General features: G+C 37.0%; 2 pseudogenes; one reads left to right on the top strand and one right to left on the bottom strand.

Moving 5' to 3' along the window:
• The first annotated feature begins 1,804 nt into the window (after positions 1 to 1,804).
• Positions 1,805 to 3,442, top strand: LOC125314821 (annotated as a pseudogene).
• Positions 3,443 to 6,460: 3,018 nt separating this feature from the next.
• On the bottom strand, positions 6,461 to 7,225 carry LOC125314820 (annotated as a pseudogene).
• Between the last annotated feature and the right edge of the window lie 827 nt (positions 7,226 to 8,052).

Raw genomic sequence — 8,052 nt, 5'->3', positions numbered from 1 at the left:
AACACGGATGCTGTCAATATTTGTAACCCATCAATCATAAGATCTTAATATAAACCCTTTCGATTTTGATCCTATGATATACCGGAGAAGTCAAAGGGATGACCTGTGTTCTCCTCCAACCAAGTCTGTCACCGATGAGTCATAAGTACGAACATTACCCACATGGGAACTTAACCGAAACTAAATCTGAAGAATATCCATATTTGTAATCCATCAATCAAAAATCTGATTTCAAATAAGAGATGGAGGAAAATAAGACGAGATGAAGTACATTAAAAATATATTATGGGTAAGGAAAAAAAAATTGGATGGAAATAGGAATAAGAGGGACTAAAACTCTTTTCTTACTCGAGCTTATTTGAGAAAATCAATCCCTTTTCTTTTAACAAGGGAAACAATTGCTTAATTTTCTGTCGTCAATAAGTGGTCTAATCTATCGGCCATGTTTTTTTTTGTCAAGAACTGGCCGAATTTGTTTACTAGGAGCTAAAAGAGTGGAATAGCAAACATCCCTAATTCATGTTCATTATAATTGAAAAATTATTAGAAGATTCCTAAATCTATTGTATTTGTGCCAATTAAGTACTAAACATTTTTTATGTTTTGCCAATTGAGTATATCCATCGTTGACATGGACACCAGCTTTCCCATGTGACGCAACCAGCGCCGACGTAAATATTTTTAATAATGTTTTAATAATTTATGTTAATTTTTTTTTATAATTTTATAATTTTTTATTTGGATTTAGGGCCGGCGAGGGCCGTGGCACCCTCGCCTAGTCAATTTCTTCTTATATCATTGAATTTCGGGTGGATTAACTCTTCTCAATTTCTTCTTATAGCTCTAGACGTCCAATGTAGATTTTTTTTTTCTTTCAGTCGACTCACATGTGCACTTAACGAACTAACTCTTCTCAATTTCTTCTTATAGCTCTAGACGTCCAATGTAGAATTTTTTTTCCCTTCGGTCGACTCACATGTGCACTCAACGTTCTTCCAATCATCCGTGAGTCTCTTGCATATTAGGCCAGCTACCCCTTAATCCAAGTTTAGTATTCTTCTTTACCAACAAATCTCAACTTGAATATCCAATCAACCAGTACAAACACGTCTTTTACCCATGGTCTCCTCAAATCTAGGGGATTCGTTGCCAAGCTTTAACGATTAGAGATTGACCAAGATCGTTCCGCGATTCTTGACTCCAGCACAAAGTGTGCGAATGGCTTTTTAGACACAGTAATGAAACTACAAGAGTCTAAATGTGAGAAAATATACATTGCACGGAATTGAGATTACATAGAAAGGAAATTGTCTCTCCCTAATTTGAACATCACCTCTTCGACCTACTTAGTTCTAGTTCGAGGAGCGACATTGTGACGAAACTCTCAGCCGCAAAGCAATTTGCCGAACCTAATGATACATTGCCCATTCAAAATTATTGTGCCTCTTACATTACAGGACTTGGACAGTAACTTTTGTATCCGAAGAACTCTTAAAAGATTGTGGGGTTAAGAATTGTATACCAACACCATAACGGAGAGATAGACCATAACTTGAGCTCAGTAACAATTTGGTCGGACCTACTTTCACTAAAAAAACTTAAACCATTGGGTTATCAATGGCTCATGCATTATTTGTTTCTTGTAGCTCTAGACGTCTAGTGTGAGATTTCTTTTTGTCACATCACTCACAAGTGCACTCAACAACGAGTTCCTAGTACAGGCTCTCTTGTTCGATTTCTGCTTCTCGTATACTTTTACAAGGACGGAAATGTTATGATCTATTCAAATAGAGCATACGTCGAGATGGCTCAAGATGGCCCCGGTTTGGAATCCTTCGTTGAGTTTTGTTTTAACCATTAATGTAAGTGCTCAATGTTCGGTGGAAACTAAATATGAGGGCAAACATCAATTTCTAGTTAGTTAACGCAGATGGCGGAGACGTGATTTAAGTTGTTTTGTTTTTTTTTTTGTCGACATTCATTTCAATTTTGATAGCACGTGATATTGAAAATATTCAATTTATTTAATCATCACGCTCATGTGCTTCGAAGAAGGAGTTTAATAGAAATTACATTGAGTAGAATCAAATGGTTACGAGAAAGTGACTAGATACTTGAAGTGAAAATCAAATCAAGAATGTGAGAGGGTGCACTTCGGACCCAAAAAAGTTCTTCTTGTGGGCAAGGTTGGCTATATCACTCAACAAGCATATCATTTACTCCATAGTCCGATAAATCTTTTGAATGTGAGTGAACGCGTACGAAAAAGCCGCGACTCCTATTATCGGTCAAGAATTCGGTTCGGATATAAGGTGACCTCCGATTTGACAATAGAGTGAAGTGCATGAGACTTTCATCTCACACATCTCCTAAGTGAACTAGGATGACAGTTCAAAGAAAGGTACGAGAGATAAACAGAATACCCATTTTCAATTAGGCGGGATGTTCGAATAGATTCGTATGCCAGGCCTACTTTGAACACATTGATTCTGCTTGTTCCCGTCCTAGCTTGGCTAAGAACATAGAGAGATCTTTTCCCAACTTGGGCTTAACTGTTGCTAAGCCTATGCTAGAATCCTCGAGGGCATGCTTGAACCAATCACTTCCTCTAGCTTCCTTTGCCCTTAACCTAGATAGATTCGAATAGCTCCCATGCGACTTGATACGACCATAAGCCTACTAGGCATTACCCGATCCATCGATCATAATATTTTGCGTGGGCCTGACCTAAATAGATCGAGTGAATCACAATAGTAGTTCAATTACTATTAGAGTTGGTAATTCATTCTTTGGCACTATTGTTGGATCAACATCAGGTTTTGATGGGATCGAGCTCCAAGCGGCACATGGACATCTCATTGATCAATTCCTAAAAGATGCAATCAACAATAGAATGGATGAATATGGTGGTTCAGTTGAAAATAAGTGCAGATTCTTAATAGAGATCGTTTAAGCGGTTGTCACAACTATTGACATTGATCGAGTTGGAGTTAGAATTTCCCCTATGACAAGTTTTCTCAATGCCATGGATTCTCCTCCACTCAACCTAGGACTCACAATGGTCGAACAACTCAACACACTCCATTGGATCCAAACTCGCTTATCTCCATGTAACTCGAGTGCGACTCATATAATCTCCCAAACAAATTGGTACCGAAGATGAAGAAGGCAAGTTCATGCGGACTCTAAGAAGAGCTTACCAAGGTACATTTATGTCACCTGGCGGGTTCACTCGAGAGCTAGGGATGAAAGCCATCATTGATGATGAAATGGATTTGATTTTGTATGGTCGACTTTTCATTTCTAATCCTGATTAGTATATAGGTTCAAGATTAATGCACCGCTGAATGAGTATGCCCAAGAGACCTTTTATACTAATGACCTTGTTGTTGGATACATGGACTATCCTTTTTTTCTTTTTCTTTTTAAAGTACCATTTTAAGATTATTTAATCTAGTGTTTGACTATTTCATTATCGAACAAAAAAACTTTTTGAATTCCCGGTAGAAAGAGACTTCGCTAAGGAAAAAGCTTTCAACGCTGTCCAATATCCCTTCTTTTTCCAAATATTTTTACGAATACGTTTTTTTGATATAGAAGTAAAAAGAAAGAGGAAATTCATTGTTTCTCCATGTTATGTTTCTCCCCATACATCAATATATTGCTCTTCAATCATTTTCATCATTATAAAATCATAAACCACATATAACTTGTTTACAAGCACTCTCAAAATTCAAATATATTAAAAGTTAAATAGATGAGGAAAATGAGATTTTACTTTTCTTCTTAGTGAAAAGATTGAGGATTACCAATGTAAAAACCACAAAGATTTACATGGTTAATATATGAAAGAATTTTGACCAAAAAAAACATTTGAAAGAATTTGGTTACGAAATCTGAATACTCATCTCGCTTACCCATCGGTAAATGTATAACTATCTCTTTACACTAGCAGTGGAACCGATAATGATCCTAAAAAAATTTACCATTACCAGATTTTTGATTACATGTACATGGATAGGGGCCAAGGCTAGGGTTTTAGGCCCAATATGTTGGTGAAAATAGCATCCTTGCTTTTGCTTCCTGTAAAAATTTCCCGACGAAATTTTACCTCATAAAGTATATAATCTCTTGAGTTTATTTTGTCTATTTTTTTTTTTGTGTAATTTTTTGGGAGGGTAGTACCTCAATGCGAGGCAGCATAGGCATCACCCAATTGACAAAAGATGAAGCCATCCCTAGGAATGGACTGCATCCACTACTTTGTTCCATGCTTCCACTTGTTTTTGGGTATGAATTTCAGGCCCATGTCGAAACCTATATTCATTTATCCTCCGTCATGAGCTCAATAGTAAATTTAAGAAAGGAAAATTCTTGACCTAACTTTTAATAATTCTTTTGAGGAAAACGATGCTAAAATAGCAAAGATGTTGGTAGTCAATTAGGAAGTGGGCACATTCAATTAGCCAATCCTATTTTTGATGATTCTAATTCCAAATCTTTTATAAAATGATTACTTTTTCCCTTATGGGCAAATTGTCTCCAAATCGGTTCAAATCTTTTCCGAAATGAAAATTTTGCCCTTTATGGACAAATTGTCTCCAAATCTACCCAAACTCCTTCCAAACTCCAAACACCCCTTCTCTAAGCCATTAGAGCTTTACTATGGATGCCATGTATTGATTTCATGTGTTTTATCCACATGACCTGGATCATTCTTTTACGCACTTATTTTTACTTATTGTGATTGATAAGCTAGATATTCCCGTCTGAATGAACTCTTAGGTTCTAGTTCTTTCCTCATCCCAAATCATCTGTTTGAAATCTATAATTAAGAAAATTATTCAACTTAGGTATCGAAAGGGTGTCAATGGTAACATTGAAGTAACTAAGTCCCTGTTCACAAATCTCCGGTTCCGTATGAGTCGTATGACTTCTCCACCACTCGACGAGGTTTTAGATCTGCCTTCCCCAAAGATCGACGGTGACTTTGAAGCATTTACACATACGCACATGTCACCCGACCATGCACCAAAGGTCGGAACTGTTTTAAGTCTTGTCGTCGCGCGAGGTGAGGACTTGGGAGAGTCCAAACCGACCTATGGATCACTACAGATCCATAGAAATCGGTAGTCACCCCTAAACTCCTCTGACGAGGGTCGCAATAGTGATAACTCTATTTATACCGTACAAATGAAAAGTATGCTTCATCGATTCAATTCTTGGCTTTCTTTATGTCCTATAAGATATGTACACAAAGCTCTTCGCGATGAACAAGGTCTACTTAATGTGACATATGTTTCACTTAAAGACTAGAAAAAGGTGCGTCAATTTCTAAACACGTGATTAAATTCAATGTGGTAATTAGTAAATCGACTCTTGTTGAGATTGATTTTGATGATGAGATACGCGCTTTGATTGAATTATTCTTATTAATTGATAGTTGGAATATTGTTGTTAGTAATTCCTTTGCGTCAACAAATTTAACGGTTGATGATGTTCACAATATAATTCCCAGTAGAGACATTCATAGGAGAGAATTTGACGAACTTGTGCCTACTGGTTCATTCGGTGAAGCTAGAGGAAGAATTAATACAAACGTTACCAGGAGTAGTGCGAACCTGAAGAAATGTAGTTAGCCTCAAAATAGCAGTGTTATATGTAGAACTATCTTAAGAGGGGGCATCCTAAAATGGATTTTTCTAGAGGTGAGAAACGAGAAGGGTAAAGCGATTAAAGTTGAGTCTCCATATGATATTGCAACTGTAGGTGATGGTAATTTAGATAGTCCTAATTAGGTCTTGTCTATCACTAAATATTCATCGTTTAAAATATGCGTTATACGGGTTCTAGTTCTTTTTTTCACGCTCCACCATATAAAAAGTGATTTACTACATATTAATACACTAATAGCGGTAAAGCATAGTTGGGAAATAACGCTCTTCCTCCTTTGAAGAGGTGGTTCACAAGTGGAGGAAGAAGGAAAATACAACCCAAAGAAATGACTCATATTTCCTTCATCACTGGTTGAATGAAACTTCCTTTAAAGGTCCAATCAATCTCATTATTATCGAGTTAAAATAAGAACATCATCCACATATACTATTAATTAAAGTTGCCTATGGGTAATGTTCAGATTTGTATACACCAATTGGATGTTTGATGGGACAAAGTTTGCTCCGATCAATGATGGAAGGAAACCGAGTTTAAAAAATATTAATGAATCTAGATATTTTGTATGAAGTTGTAATCCTCACTCTAGATTTTTACAAAATAAAGAATTTCAAAAGAGGCGTAAATAATAAGACAAATGCCCATATATCATTCATCACTTTTCATAAAATCAAACATCCATCATATACACCATATACTTTACCGTTTAGTTAAACGTCTAATACAGATCTCGTTCTCTCAAGAACATAGTTTTGTCATGTGAGAATCCTTGTCATTATTTTTTGGTTTAGAAAAAAGGATAGTTCGTGTATCCAACAACAGGGTCATTAGTATAAAAGGTCTCTTGGGCATACTCATTCAGCAGTGCATTAATCTTGAACCTATATACTAATCAGGATTAGAAATGAAAAGTCGACCATACGAAATCAAATCCATTTCATCATCAATGATGGCTTTCATCCCTAGCTCTCGAGTGAACCCGCCACCTGACATAAATGTACCTTGGTAAGCTCTTCTTAGAGTCCGCATGAACTTGCCTTCTTCGTCTTCAGCACCAATTTGTTTGGGAGATTATATGAGTCGCGCTCGAGTTATATGGAGATAAGCGAGTTTGGATCCAATGGAGTGTGTTGAGTTGTTCGACCATTGTGAGTCCTAGGTTGAGTGGATGAGAATCCATGGCATTGAGAAAACTTGTCATAGGGGAAATTCTAACTCCAACTCGATCAATGTCAATAGCAGTAACAACCGCTTAAACGATCTCCATTAAGAATCTGCACTTATTTTCAACTGAACCACCATATTCATCCATTCTATTGTTGATTGCATCTTTTAGGAATTGATCAATGAGATGTCCATGTGCCACTTGGAGCTCGATCCCATCAAAACCTGATGTTGATCCAACAATAGTGCCAAAGAATGAGTTACCAACTCTAATAGTAATTGAACTACTATTGTGATTCACTCGATCTATATAGGTCGGGCCCACGCAAAATATTATAATCGATGGATCGGGAATGCCTAGTAGGCTTATGGTCGTATCAAGTCGCATGGGAGCTATCCGAATCTATCTAGGTTAAGGGCAAAGGAAGCTAGAGGAAGTGATTGGTTCAAGCAGGCCCTCGAGGATTCCGGCATAGGCTTAGCAACAGTTAAGCCCAAGTTGGGAAAAGCTCTCTCTATGTTCTTAGCTAAGCCGGGACGGGAACAAGCAGAATCAATGTGTTCAAAGTAGGCCTGGCCTACGAATCTATTCGAACATCTTGACTAATTGAAAATGGGTATTCTGTTTATCTCTCGTGCCTTTCTTTGAACTGTCATCCTAGTTCTCTTAGGAGATGTGTGAGATGAAAGTCTCATGCACTTCACTCTATTGTCAAATCAGAGGTCACCCTATATCCGAACCGAATTCTTGACTAGTAATAGGAGTCGCGGCTTTTTCGTACGCGTTCACTCACATTCAAAAGATTTATCAGACTATGGAGTAAATGATATGCTTGTTGAGTGATATAGCCAACCTTGACCACAAGAAGAACTTTTTTGGGTCCGAAGTGCACCCTCTCACATTCTTGATATGTTTCACTTTTTTTTTTAATATGTTTTATCCGGTGGGGATTCTTATTTTCCTCATCGGTACACTTATCCGTCATATCATAATAAATAAGAAAATAAAAAAAAAATTCTTAAACAAGATGTTCGGTTCAGCCCAATATCGAATTAGTTTTATAAATCCGAAATCAAATTCTTTACAGGACGAAAAACGAACCTAAGGTCTAAGGGCTAATATAAAGCTCTACAAATAGTTAAATAAAAAATGAAAAAGCAAGTGAGTTATGGCTTAACAAATGCTAGGCACAATCACACTCATGCTCCGAACAT

Source organism: Rhodamnia argentea, chromosome 4 (genome assembly GCF_020921035.1).
Source record: "Rhodamnia argentea isolate NSW1041297 chromosome 4, ASM2092103v1, whole genome shotgun sequence".
NCBI lineage: Eukaryota > Viridiplantae > Streptophyta > Magnoliopsida > Myrtales > Myrtaceae > Rhodamnia > Rhodamnia argentea.
This window is presented reverse-complemented; position numbering and strand designations above follow the sequence as displayed.